This window comes from Ambystoma mexicanum, chromosome 13 (assembly GCF_040938575.1).
Source record: "Ambystoma mexicanum isolate Mex_15411 chromosome 13, UKY_AmexF1_1, whole genome shotgun sequence".
NCBI lineage: Eukaryota > Metazoa > Chordata > Amphibia > Caudata > Ambystomatidae > Ambystoma > Ambystoma mexicanum.
Genome location: NC_090938.1, coordinates 756,831,456 through 756,844,551, shown reverse-complemented (window position 1 = coordinate 756,844,551; position 13,096 = coordinate 756,831,456). Strand labels below are relative to the sequence as shown.

Genomic DNA, 13,096 nt, shown 5'->3' with positions numbered 1-13,096 from the left:
GGGGGGTTGATATCCGTCTTCTGCTGGGGCATCCCTCTGGAACAGCTTGACTGCCACTGTAAAATGGGGAGAACCATCTCTGGTTCCGAAAGCACCTCAAGACCTTCCTCTTTGCTTCCGCCTTCCCCGCCCCTCTCCCCTGCTGATTCTGTTCTCCCTCTGCACCATGCACCTGGCCACCCTCTGTCCTCCGGGCCCAGGTACCTGCTCACCCAGACACCCTCACGCACTGCCTCCGGGCCATGGGGTCTGTATCTGTACCCATAGTCTCAAGCCCTCCTTTTCTTCCTGCACCTATCAGACCTACCCAGCTTCCTGCCTTAAACCCAGCACTTGCCACTTACTGGCTTCACTACCATCGTTTGTTGCTTTTATTATTTATTATTTATCTTTTTTTTCATTGCTCTGCACTCTCCTTTTCTCCCCCTTCCATGCACTTCTACCCTTCCCATGCACTTGCGCATTCTCAATATAACTGGGCCTAATAAGATAGCTGTTTTTGTTCTCCCCTGCCCCTTCCCTTGTTGCGCTCTGAAACACTTGTGTATGAGCACAATAGAAATAGAATATCAATCAAAAGTCAAAGTTCAGCATGGTCACTTCAGCACATGCTCAGACAGCTCGAAGAGGCAGACTTTGTCGTCTCTGTACTTGGAGGATGTGTACTTTCACATTCCAATCCAGAAGGGACACTGCAAGTTTCTGTGCTTTGTCGTTCTGGGGAAGCATTACCAATTCAAGGCCCAATTCGGACTGAAGTCTGCGCCAATGGTGTTCAAGTTCCTGTCGCCGGTGGCAGCGCATCCGAGACTGCAAGGGATTCACGTCTTCCCTTACTTGGACAGCTGGCTCATGTGGGCCAGTTCGTAGGACATCGCCGTCGACCACATGGCGAGGACCGGCCGCCTTCTGACGGATCTGGGGTTCTCTGTGAACTATGAAAAGTCCTGCATGACTCCATCGCAGGACTTGCTGTTTCTGGGATCCCGACTCACAGTGTCGTGCCTGGCGTCACCGTCGGAAGAAAGGATGGTGGCAATCTAGGGCAAGGTGCAATGGCTGTTAGCACTGACGATCACCACGGTGAGGACCATCAAGTCTCTGCTCGGCATGATGTCGTCATGCATCTATCTCATCCGACTCAGCAGGCTACGAAAGCATCCATTGCAGGAGATCCTCGAACGTTGGAAACAAGTGACGGGAAGCTTCCAGGACAAGCTCACACTCGACTAGGGCTTCTGTCGAGCGATAAAGGTGGTGGCGAGTGCACCCTCACCTGTCCAGAGGCGCAGATTTCCAAACCACACCACACCAGGAGACAGCCACTACGGACGCCTCACTGGAAGGATGGGGGGCTCACACCGGAAGTCTCCATGCCAGAGGCCTGCGGCTGGGAGAGAAGTCAATGCACATCAACGCGCTGGAGCTTCGAGCAGCGTTTTGGGCCCTCATGTCATTCTTTCTGTCCCTCAAAGACAACGTGGTGCGGGTCTTCACGGACAATACACCACAATGTTTTACATCAGGAAGCAGGGGGGCACCAGATCCCCAGCGCTCACCAAAAAGGCGCAGGACCTATGGCACCGGGCCGTCGCTCAGGGGATGTTACTCATTCCATTTAATCTGGCAGGAGTAAAGAACACTGTCGCAGACTCCCTCAGCAGGGAGCCACGATCGTGCCGCGAGTGGAAACTTTGGCAGGTTCAAGTGGACCGGCTGTTCCGCAGATGGGGCAGTCCCCAGATCGATCTGTTGGCGATGAACACCAAGTGCCAGAGGTTCGCTAGCAGGTTTCCCCAACCAGGGAGCATGGGGGACATATTCTCATTCCCCTGGGACGGCCTGGTTCTGTATGCATTCCTGGCGTTGCTTCTTAGACTCATCTAGCAACTCATGGGCATGGATGTAGTGTTTCCCCCTTGTCTTGAAACAGCATGTAGTACAGGCACGGCAGTTTCCTGGGAGGGGAGACTGACATTGCCATGAGATGTGAGAACCAAGGCTGGCAGGCTCACATAGGGGACACTGAATGATCCTGGCTGGCTCTTGGTGCATTTTCTGCACTATTCTGTTGAGCAGGGAATTTGGCGGGTGGTGGGGGTGTGGGGGGGGTGGTCGCGTAGACAAATTTCCCTGACCATGTGATCCAAATACCATTCCCTTTGGAGCGGTTCTGAGGGTACATGAATGCCTAATCTGAGCCTTGGGCTTTATCCAGAGTGGCACAGAAGTCAATCACTGGGAAGCACCATTCTGCAAAGATATGGTGTACAATGTCCTCCTGTAGCGGCGCCACTCGTGCTCTATGGATAGGGGGGGGGAGGGGAGTCCATCCAGAAGATGGAGTTCCCCTGGAACATGTTGTGAAAGAAGGAACATCTTGTGATTGAGAGCCCACTTCCATATGTTCTGGGAAAGTTTGGAGAGCCCTAGAGAGTGAATGCCCCCTTGTTTGCTTAAGTAATACATGGCCATAGTACTGTCTGTGGACTAGAACTGTTTTCCCCTGGAGGTGTCGGGAAGGCCTTCAGGGCCTTGAACACTGCTAGCAGTTCCAACAGGTTGATGTGATTGGATGCCACCGCTGGGGACCAAATGCTGTGCACTGTCTGTTATAGGAGGGGAGCCCCCCCCCCCCCACACCCTATCAGAGAGGAGTCTGATGAGTGGCTTCTACTGCAGGGGTGAAGTTTTTCCCCTGCAGAAGGGTTTCCCTTGACTATCACTGCAGAGACTGAACAAGGGCTGCAAAAACAACCACTAGATCGTCCCACTGGCCTGACACTGTTGGCTCGAGGGTCGCTTTTGCATAGAGGGCATGCGCATACAAGCGTGAGGAACTAGGTAGATGCAAGAAGCCTTCATCCCCAACAGTCGCACAGCTTTGCGTAGTCACCTGGTGACTGGCTACATAGCGAGGGATCTGGAACAGCATGTTTTGAACCCTCTCATCGGAGGGAAAGACGAGGCAGTCTTTGGTCCGAATTAAAACCCCCCGAAACTGACTTGATTGGGGTTTAGACTGGATTTTTTTCTCATTGATAGAGAAACCTAGGTTTAAGAGAAGATCTACCGTCTTCTGGGTATTTGTTTGGCATGATCCGTACAAATCCCGTTATAAGCCAGTCATTGAGGTAAGGACAGACAAGGATGGACTGCCTGCGCATGTAAGCGGCTACTTCTACCAAGCGCTGAGGCAATGCCGAAGGGGAGAACCTTGAACTGATAGTGGGTGTCCTCTATCATGAATCTGAGGTACTTTCTGTGAGCTGGCAACATTGAAATATGAGAGTATGCATCGGTCTTGTCTAATGTGGCCATGTAATCCCCCTGTTGCAGCAGTGGGATTACCTCCTGCAGTGTTGTCATCCTGAATTTTTGAGATTGACATACTTGTTTGCCGGGCGCAGGTCTAAAACAGGGTGCATGGTGAGATCCTTTTTGGGTACAAGGAAGTGCACTAAATAACCTTGTTTTCCTGGAAAATGGGGACTTCTATGGTGCCCTTATCCAGCAGGACCTCAACTTCCAGCAGGATGCGCAGGTGTTCTGGCGACAGAAGTCTGCTCTTTGGTGGGTGATATCGAGGTGGCTGGTGAAACTTGATGCAGTAGCCATGGGCAACAGTCTTTAGCAAACTGAAGTACGAAACACGGTAGCCCCATATGCACTCCCTATAGGGACAGAGTCCCGGGTCAAACTTAAGAGATCTATAGTCCTAACATCCCAAAGTAAGGGGAATGTACAAGAGTATAGATTGTATTGTAAATTTCATCAAATTCAATACACTGGAAATGAAACATTAGTAACCGTCCAAAGGAGAGTGAACAGTTTTCAATAATGTGTCGTAGGACAGCCTGCATCAACCGGCTCAGCTGTACAAATTTCAAAGAAACTAGTATACAGGTAAAATATTTTTAATGTAAAAGGAAAACAAAGTAAACCAACTCTTTCAACAAATTGCATTTGATTCGGACATACACAACACTTGTCAGATGTTTCAAATCTACATCAATACATATACCCAATTCAAATGCATATATTCTTGTCATGCAGTTCAACATGATTTTCCAAACGGACGTATTGGAACACCATCCAGTATATAATACCAAAACAAATAGATAGGGTGACTAGTGTTTACAACATCCACACCAAGTCATAAGGCAAGCCTTATTAGTCCAAGTAAACAATCCCAAATAGCACCATTGGGTCTATTCTGTTGCCAACGCGTTTCGGATTTACAAAAAAAAAACATCCTCAGGGCTAGGATTGCCATTGGTTCCAAATGTTGCGAACAAGTCGATCTCTGGGAATCCCCATTCTGCTAAAACGTTGGAGACAATGTCTTTATGCAGCATTCGTATTCTAAGGGCATTGGGAAGTCTCGGCTGAGCACATCTGCCAGAAGATTGAGTTCCCCTGGAACGTGCTGAGACATAGAAACATCCTGTGTTTGAGAGCCCACTTCCAAATACTCTGCAATAGTTTGGACAGCCCTGGAGAATGAGTGCCCCCTTGCTTGTTCAGGTAGTACATGGCTGTAATGCTGTCCGTGAGGACCAGTAGCTTCTTTCCCTGTAGCTGTGTCTGAAAGGCCTCCAGTGCTTTGAACACCGCTAGCAACTCAAACAGGTTTATGTGGTTGGAAGCTACCGCTGGGGGCCAAACCCTGTGCGCCGTCTGTGGAAGAAGGTGAGCCCCCCCCCCCCACCCCATGAGTGAGGAGTTTGCCGTGAGAGTGGCTTCTACTATGGGGGTGGTGAAGGTTTTCCCCTTTAAGAGTTTTTCTCTCAACCACCACCGCAGAGAGAAGGAGGGCTGCCGAGAAAACTGTTGTGATGTGCTTGTCTCTGCATGTGGAAGCTGGTGATGTCATGTGGAGTGTTGCCTTGTGAATGTCGGAATGTTTACCCAAGGATTTCACATCCAGCCAGTTAGAGCTCCAAAGCCTGGGTGATGGGAGCCAGTGTTATGTCCTGTCCACTTATGTACATAACTTCGTGTAACTGTGATTGGAGGTAGCGCCTCTGCCAGTGTGATTGGAAGTAGCGCCTCCGCCAGAGTATTTGGAGGTAGCGCCTCCACAAGAGTATTTTGAGGTAGCGTGTAGCACCTCTGCTAGAGTATTTGGAGGTAGCGTATCCACCAGTGTGATTGGAGATATCACCCCACATGCTTGATGGTGTAGGTGGGTGCGTAGGGTTAGTGGTCTACAGAAATAGGGAGTGTGTCCCTCAGAATTGATATTCCCCATGCTGGTGATGGATGTGGAAAGGAGGGGAATATGCTGTGGTGTGCTTGTCTGTGTGTGTGTTGACGTTTGAGAAGAAGGGAGATATGTTGTGTCTATTTGATGTATCTGTGTGGGTGCAGTGTGAATCAGTAAAGGAAGGAGATGTGTTGTGATGTGCTTGTCTCTGCATGTGAAAGCTGGTGAATTCCACTATAGGATTTGCCAAGGACGTCATTGTCGTCATAAGTAATTCCTGGTGAAGAGAATGCGGCAAATTTGGGTTATGGTGCATTAAGGTGTTGCGACTGCAGAGACAAGCACATCACAACACATCTCCTTCCTTTACTGATAAACATTAAAAACACACGTGCATGTGGAACCAAGTAAATGCTGGATGCCATCATACCCAAAAGTTGCATGGCCTTGCATACCGTCACCTCGCAACTGGCTACATACTGAGGGATTTGAAACAGCATGTTTTGAACCCTATTCTTGGAGGGGGAAGACAAGACAGTCTTCTGTCTGAATAAGAGCACCTAGAAACTGCTCGATTTGGCTAGGGTTGAGGCTGGATTTCTGCTCGTTTAAGGAGAAGCCCAGACTGAATAAAAGGTTGGTCGTCCTGAGTATTTGCTAGGCATGTTTCGTAGGAGTTTCCTGTTATGAGCCAGTTGTCGAGGTAAGGATAAACAAATGAAAGTATGCATCCTTCATGTCCAATGTTGCCATGTAATCCCCTTCATGATCAGAGGAATTACTTCTTGCAGCGTCACCATGCAACACTTTTGGCGTTTGACAAACTTGTTCGCTGGGCGCAAGTCTAGAACAAGGTGCATGGTTAGATACTTTTTGGGTACAAGGGAGTACACTGAAAAAATACCCTTGTTTACTTGTAGAACGGGGACGACTTCGATAGCGCACTTTTCCTGCAGGATCTTGACATCTTGTAGCAGGATCCTGAGGTGTTTCGGTGTCAGGCGACTGGATCTTGGAGGTCTGTACTGAGGTGGCGGGCTGAACTCGACAGTACCCGTGGGTGACTGTCTTGAGCACCCAATGGTCTGATGTTATGCCCTCCCATGCATGCAGGAATGTTGTTAAGCATCCCCCGACCAGGGGGGCATGGGAGGGGATCCGGATTAGAGAGAAATGTTTTACCAGAGGCCGGGGAGCCTCTAGGGGTGGCACTGCAACTCCTTCCCTTTCCCTGACATTGTCCGCACGGATGATAAGTACTGGGGGTGTTAGATCCCTGTGCTGAAGACCAATTGTTCCCTGAGCCATACAGATTGTGTGGGGAAAGTTGATAGGATTGCCTGCGAAAGGAGCGGCGAGAACCCCCCCCTCTTTGTTGAACAGGTCATTGAGTAATCGGATTCAAATATCTGAGAGTCTCGTGTTCCTTCTTGGCGTCTAGCGCCTCCTCAACCGCCTTTCCAAACAGATTGGAATCTTCCACAGGTTTGTTGATCAATGACACTTGAGTCTCAGGTTTGAGCCCAGAGTTCCTCAACCATGCATGGCGCTTTAAAAGGGTACCATGTGCCAGGGTACAATCAGCTGTTTCAGCAGCATCCAGGGCATTCTTGAGCATATTGTGATTGACTTGTTCGCCCTCCAACACTATTACTAGTAGCCGAGAGCACACTGGTTCGGCAAACTCTTGCAGGCCCTCCTGCAGTAAGTTCCACTGGACATCCGAATGCCTAGCCAAGAGCGTGGCATTACTGCCTATGTGCATGGATTAAGCCACAGCAGTGGCGATTCCTTTCCCCAAAGTATACAACTTCTAACACTTTGCTGGTGGCGATTCTCCTACAGACAATGGGACCCCCGCCCTCTTCCTTTGTCGTCGTGACCACCAGAGAATCTGGTGTGGAATGATCCCCAATATATAGGGGGTCGGTTGGGGAGGGACGAAAAGGTTTTTCTACCCTAGGATTAACAGCTCTGTATTGAGAGGGTGTCAATAAGGAGGGGGCGATGCGCCTCTTGATGGAATTAAGTAGGGGGGACTGTGATGCGGGAAATGCATTGGAGGGACAGGGCCCCCCTGTCCTTGTCCTGTAGTCCCTTTTTCATTTGTGTTCTGTATGGTTTTCTGCCCAGAAGTCCATGTGGGACTCAGGTCAGTGCAGCTCTTCCATTTTTGGTTTGGTGTACAGACCCATGGATACCCTTATGGCACTCATGGGTGGGGGTACAACCCTGTGCCCCCCAGTGTATGTTTTTGGGCACGTGTGTGGCCCACAGAGCAGGGTATGGGCTGATGGCAGGTCCATGCTGAATTTGACAGGTGCTTCGAGTATCCTCCATTTTGGGATAGCCAAGCCCTGCCATTGGAATCAGTCGATTCCAGATAGGAAAGAAGGTGGCCCCTGTGGCCTCTTGCTTTCTATTGCCTGTTACTTTGTTTTCCCAAAGTCCTGGGAAGCCCCGACTCTGTCCCTTCCCCCTGACTGGCTGTTGGGTGGAAGTTCCATATATGGTGGTGTTGTGAAGTCCAGGCCAGACTGGCTGGAGCCTTCCCAGTGACTGTATGCTGTGGGTAGACCCTGTGGGTGGGACCTGGTTGAATGGAGTGTGACCAATATGCACTTCCTGTTGTGGAGTTCTGGTTTCTGGTGTTTGACATGACTGAGAAAGCCCTGCCCGAAACTGGTATGAATGTGGTGTGTAGTGTTGAATGGCTGGGTACTTGTCCCAATACACATCCCTTGTTGCGAGTGTCTGAGAGGGAGGAGAAAGGCCTGAATGCAGTGTACGCCCGATTGGCTGACTGACTGCTGAATGCCCTTCTGAGTGATTGGTTGCCTGAGTGACCCAGCAGAATGAATTAGGGATCAACTAGTATATCTGGGGGGCTCTCACTGCTAGAATTCATTCAGAAGCTGAAGATGAAACTGACGCTTGATCTAGACAGCCGAGCCGGAAGACGGTGGTTGACTGCCGTCTCCCTTCGCCGAAATCTGAAAGCCGCCGTGACTTCAAGACTGATCCAAGAGAGGACCTGGTTAGGCGCCCTCTTCCCGTGCTCCAAGGGACCATCCAGCAGCGCTAACCTTCGCTGAAGCTCCCTGGAAGTCAGACCCTTGACAGGCTGCCGACCGGAGACGGGGACTGCCAAGGAGAACGAAGATAAGCACAGGGCATTCCGTCCACCAGGGTTCGCAGGTTGGCATAACCGCTGGAGGCCTGTCGAAGCCGTGTTGCCCAGAAGAGGGGACTGCTTGACACCGTGCCATCAACGACCGGAGCCGCACGCTCCTTTGCCTAAGACTTTTGATTCACGGACACGCTCGTCCGCACCGCCGCCCGCCTTATCCCGCCAGAGAAGGCTAGGCCATCGATGTACCTGTGAGTATCCGCCGGTGGGCTTCCTGCCACCCAAAGTCCATAGGGACGCCAGACGACTAGACGCCCTTGCTGGGCCACAGTTCTTCACAAACTCTTTGCGGTCCTTAACCATCGACATCGAGGTGCCGCTTCGCTCTGTCGACAAGCACCGCTGGGACCGAAAGCTGTCGCCTCGACGCAGAGTTCATTTTCTTTGAGGGATCTCGACGATCCGTGGCTCCTGCTTTAAAGGGAGCCGCTCAAGAAGGATCCGTCGATGACCCGTCATCGAACTCCGCTATTCCAGATACATTGGGGTGGTAGAAACTTTGTAGAAGGAAATAAGACTCATTGAACTATATGGACTGGGCTTGTAGTGTACATTTATCTTACAGGTTGCCCAGGTTTGAGAGAGCGGGGGGGGGGGGATCTCCACACAGAACTGTGTCTAAACGGTGTGGGCCAGTATTGTGCCAATTGTTCTAACCAACTGCTTTCATCCTATATCTATTGTTGGTTACCTTTAAGTGATTTGTGTGACATTTAACCAGAGTACAGTTGATGCACTTTAATGAAATCTGATAATTGTGGTACCACTTAGAACTGTATATATTTGACATTGTAGATTAACTGGGTGCAAATGAGTTATTGTGATTGTGTCTATAACCTTGAACCTTAATTATATAAAGACTGTTTTAATTAATACAGTGTGTGGACATTCCTTTGTGGGTGCTTGGGGACTACATTGTACTTAAGAACCAGCCTGCATCACCTCCTCGGAAGCGAGGCCTTGATTACTCGACTATGTTAACAATAATAGAGAATCTTGGCTGGGGTCCTCCGTGCCTCTCCTCTGCCATATAGAGAGCAGGAGTACAGACACTAGGGTTGTAACGGTATACGGTATACCTGCATAAACACTGGTCAATTTCATTTTGCTTAAATAACCGTTACCTTGTTTGTAATGGTAAACCGTTTCAAATGATGTTTTTGTTTTGCACGTGTACTGTGTGTGCAGTGCACTTCAAAGAATGCAATTGGAAATTGTAAGAGGTGGAGTTTGCCCGGGCCCAGGTGGCTTCAGAGAGCTTGGAGGAGGTGGAGTTTTCCTGGGCCCAGGCCGATTCAGAGAGCCTGGAGGAGGTGGGGTTTCCACGGGCCCAGGCTGGGCAGGGCTGCTTCGGAGGAGGAGTTTGCCCGGCAGGCTGGGCTGCTTCTGAGAGCTGCTTTATTTGATTTGTAATTGGCCTTCATATTTCTTTCTCCCCCTAATGAGTAATGTAATGGGGGTGGTCCTAATTCTGTCCCCCGACCCCAGTCCATGCAAAAGAAGAGGGGGTGAAGGGAGGAACCCAATCAGAAATGACTCTGCTCCTAGGCAGGGCTGGAATTCTAACCCTGCACAGGAGGGGTATGGCCTAGAGGAGCGTGGAGCAGCATTCCGCCAGTACTACAAGGCAAGTGGGTTAATCATTTTCTGAAATACATGTTGGTTTTGAGTATGTGTGAATGTTTGAGGGAGTGTGTGTGTGTATGTGTATGTGTGTGAGATGGGTCTCACATGATGTCCCTTTAGCAAGACGTTTCTAATCAAGATCGCAGCAATGGCAATTATGATATGACAGGTTATTTATAATGCAGGTTATACCCAGAGGTTTCTAAGCGCTACCCGGGGATTGAACCTCTGTTGCTCCGTGTCGTCTTGCTTCCAAGGCGAGCATGTTGCTCCTGAGTTATCCTCCTGAGACACTTAAAAATGTATGCACATTGCACATGTTCAGTAAGTTTGCATCAAACTCACGGAGGCCTAATGTACAAGTACAGTTATACGAGAATGCATTACTTACCGTAAAAGCATTTCTGATGGTTGTATCTGCTTAGATTCACATGCTGTGCGTAGGTCCGACATCCAGTGGTCACTGCGGAGTATTGCATTTTGTTTTTCGTAGTCGAAAAAGGGGACGTCGACAAGGCGTGTCTGAAACACTATCCCTATAGTGACGTGCGTTGTACCCAAAATCCCTCACGCGTCGAGGTCCCTCTGTTTGTATTTTTCTGCCCTGAGGGAGCCTTCTAGACGTGAGTGAGTACAGAAAAGAGAGAGATATATAAAGGAAGTCTATGTTCCTTCCATCCGAGCGGGGAGGAAGGGTGGGCGCATGTGAATCTAAGCAGATACAACCATCAGAAATGCTTTTACGGTAAGTAATGCATTCTCTTCTGATGTTTGTTAATCTGCTTAGAATCACATGCTGTGCATAGACTAGCGAGCAGTACCCGGAGTTGGCGGTGGGTTATGAGAAGGAACAGTAGAGAAAAGGTGTCGTAATACTGCCTGTCCCACCTGGGAGTCAGATCTAGAGTGTGTATCTAGACAGTAGTGTTTTGTAAAGGTGTGCACAGAACTCCAGGTAGCCGCTTTGCAGATGGACTCAAGGGGAACATTTGCAATGAATGCTATGGATGCCCCCGTGCCTCGAGTAGAGTGTGCTCTTGGCCTAAAGGGCAGTTCTCTCTTAGCAAGAGTATAGCAGAGAGTGATGCATTGGACAATCCATCTAGAAATAGTGGATTTTGAAATCGCATCTCCTTCTCTTCCTGCTGCCACCGAGACGAAGAACTGATTAGTCTTTCTCAGTGGTCTGGTTCTTTCCATGTAGAACATGACCGCTCTGCGTACATCTAGTGTGTGCAGAGTCCTTTCTCCCAAATTGGAAGGATTTTGAAAGAAGGTTGGTAGTTCGATAGATTGAATTACGTGGAATTTAGAAATAAATTTTGGAGCAAACCTAGGGTGAGTGCGTAGAACCACTTTATCTTTGTGAACTGTAACGAAGGGGTCTAGAATAGAAAGAGCCTGAAGTTCACTTACTCTCCTGATGGAGGTGATAGCTTTTAAAAAAGCAGTCTTAAGCGTGAGGTGTTTAAGAGATGCTTTGTGCATGGGTTTGAAAGGAGAGCCCATGAGTCTGGTAAGTACCACATTAAGGTCCCATCCGGGAGCTGGGTCAGCTATCGGGGGGTGTATTCTCTTTACTCCCTCCATGAAGGCCTTTATAACAGGGATTCTCCACCACGACACTGAGTTGGGAAGTGGTGTATGCAGAAAGTGCCGCTAGGTGTACTTTAATGGAGTTAAACACTAGACCTGAATCCAATAGGTGGGTCAGGTATAGGACTACATGGGTGGGAGAGCAGTCAATAGGGTTGATGCTTTTACTCCTGCACCAGATGACAAATCTTTTCCACTTGCTAGAATAGCAGTGGCGAGTGTTCGGTTTTCTGGCTTCCCTGAGGATGTCCATGCATCTTTGCGGGAGTTGTAGATGTCCGAACTCTATGATCTCAGGAGCCAAGCTGCTAAGTTCATGTTCTGGGGGCATGGATGTAGAGTCCTGCCCTTGTCCTGAGACAGCATGTTGTACGGGCAGGGGAGTTTTACTGGGGGGGATAGAGACATCTCCATCAAGTGAGCGAACCATGGTTGTCGTGCCCACATTGGGGCCACTAGTATCATGGTCACTTGTTCCTGGTGCATCTTGTGCACCACTCTGTTGAGAAGGGGAGTCGGGGGAAAAGCGTAAACAAATTTCCCTGACCATTGCATCGACAGACCCCTTGGATTGGTTCTGGGGGTACCTGGAGGCGTAACTTAGGCATTGAGAGTTTTCCAGGGTTGCGAACAGGTCTATTTCTGGGAATCCCCATTGTGTGAAGACGTCGAAGACGATGTCTTCGTGCAGGCGCCATTCGTACTCTTTGGGCAGGGGGAAATCTCTGCTGAGACTGTCTGCCAGCAGATTGAGTTCCCCGGGTACATGTAGTGATAGTAGGAACATGTCCTGTTTGAGAGCCCACTTCCATATATTCTGGGCCAGCTTGGACAGGCCTGGAGAGTGGGTGCCCCCTTGCTTGTTGATGTAGTACATGGCTGTGGTGCTGTCTGTAAAGACCATTACTGTTTTGCCTTGTAGGTGTTTCTGGAAGGCTTTTAGCGCTTTGAACACAGCTAGTAGCTCCAGAAGATTTATGTGTTTGGATGCTACGTTCGGAGTCCACACTCCGTGAGCAGTCTGATGGGATAGGTGCGCCCCCCATCCTGTGAGGGATGCGTCTGTGGTTAGAGTGGCTTCTGCCGCGGGTGTGGCAAAGGGTTTCCCTTTTTCCATGTTTTCCTTTGTCCACCACCGTAGCGAGAGAACCAAGGCTTGCGAGACCACAACTAGATCCTCCCATAGTCCGCTGGCCTGACACCACTGGCTGTTGAGCCACTCTTGCATTGGGCGCAGGCGCGCGTGAGGTACCAAATAAATACACGACGCCATCATTCCTAGCAGGCGCATTGCTTTGCGTACCGTCACCTCTCGACCGGTTACATATTGAGGGATTTGAAACAGCATGTTTTGGACCCTCTCTTTGGAGGGGAAGACGAGGCCGTCCTTTGTTTGAATTAGAGCCCCTAGGAATTGCTTGATTTGACTGGGGTCTAAACTGGACTTCTTTTCGTTGATGGAGAAGCCCAACTTG

At 49.6% G+C, this 13,096-nt stretch overlaps 1 protein-coding gene across 8 annotated transcripts in view; it reads right to left on the bottom strand.

Annotated features, from left to right (window-relative positions):
• The window catches only part of PRRC2A (proline rich coiled-coil 2A), a 2,343,739-nt gene that overhangs the window by 1,438,169 nt on the left and 892,474 nt on the right, over positions 1-13,096 (bottom strand). The gene's annotated exons all lie outside the window — the stretch shown is intronic.